Below are 1,479 nucleotides of genomic sequence, written 5' to 3'. Positions count from 1 at the left end.
CTCTTTTTATTACATATTACTATTGTTCACATTATTTACAGTACATCTTACGTTTAAAGTAAGTTTAAGGTTTTTTCGCTGATAATCAGTTATCTCTTCCGCACGGAGAAAAGGATATCACACAATGATATCGCAAAACCTCTATATTGCAAGAAAGCTCAATATGATAACGTACAATCAGGTCCCGGGGCTTTGTACGATATTATAATATACTAATATCAAAGAAACAATGAAGTTAAATTTTCTTGCTGTCGTCTGCTACGGCGCCCTTAGCAGAAATGGGAAAAAGGCAGAATATGAGTCAGTTCGAGCTATAAAGCGGGACACCAGACTTAAAACAATCACAGAAAAAATTAAAAATTTGCTGCAGGTAAGAGCAGCAGCGGTTAATAATTAAACATTTCGGCGAATGTTTCACTGAGATTAGGAAAATAAGTCTGAACTCGTCGAACGCGTCGCGCTGAAGTGAGCCAATTTCGTTAAAACATGTAGAATCAACAACAGAAAACACACCAAAAATTTGTTCTTACTGCGATATATTTCCTCCGAAATTAATCACATTATTTTAGACGAATTAGAACTTATTTAATACCATTTAGCAAAAGCGCAAAATGTAACTGACGGATGGGAATCCCCATTTCTTACGTTATAGATTGCACAATTATGCGGTATATAATGTAAAAACTTGCAATGTACAATATCACGATTCTGCGATATTATAAAGCGATAATTACGATATATAGCGCAGGAATTACGATATAGTAATCTCAATGCGATTCTACAATTATGAAAATGAAAAAAAACACATAAAAGTAATATGTATTGGGCTTTTCACCTGTTTTTACTCAAATTTACAAATGTTTAACTTAAAATCTCTTTTCGTTTGAACTTCCGGTTTTGCGGAAAAAATGTCGATAAGGTAGAAATTTCATTTTAATATTTTACCACAGTAAATTACGCTCGTACAAAATGAGATATCGAATTAAAAATTCGGGAACAAAGTAAAGAGCACTAAGAAACGTTTATGTGGTTCTCAATTTTCATAATTGTAGCCTCGAAAGAGATAAGATGAGGAGCAAAGCAGATTTTTGTTGATCTACAGTTAACTTATGTTGAAAAGTTCTTCAATTTCATTAACAAAAAATTTAACTTTGGTAAACAATTTGTCTGAACGAAAAACAATTTGCATTCAATTATGAAAATGATAGATTAAGAATAACTTCTCGAATCATGAGAATTCTTGATACAAGTAAATTCATCTGCTTACTTTTATCATGAGAATATAATATTAAGAATTAAATTTCTTTTTAATTTCAGTAATTAAGACTCTAAGGACTTTTTGATCAAACTAAATTCATCTGCTTATTTTGACTACTATTTTACTTCAAACAATTAGCATGTTCTTTCGACTAGAAAATTAATGTGTTTGACGAAGAAATATAGTGTCGGAAATTACAATGATCACATCATTTGCAAATA

The sequence above is a fragment of the Belonocnema kinseyi genome, chromosome 4 (genome assembly GCF_010883055.1).
Source record: "Belonocnema kinseyi isolate 2016_QV_RU_SX_M_011 chromosome 4, B_treatae_v1, whole genome shotgun sequence".
In the NCBI taxonomy this organism is placed as follows: Eukaryota; Metazoa; Arthropoda; class Insecta; order Hymenoptera; family Cynipidae; genus Belonocnema; species Belonocnema kinseyi.
The sequence above is the reverse complement of the archived record's forward strand: the minus strand, read 5'-3'. Positions refer to the sequence as shown.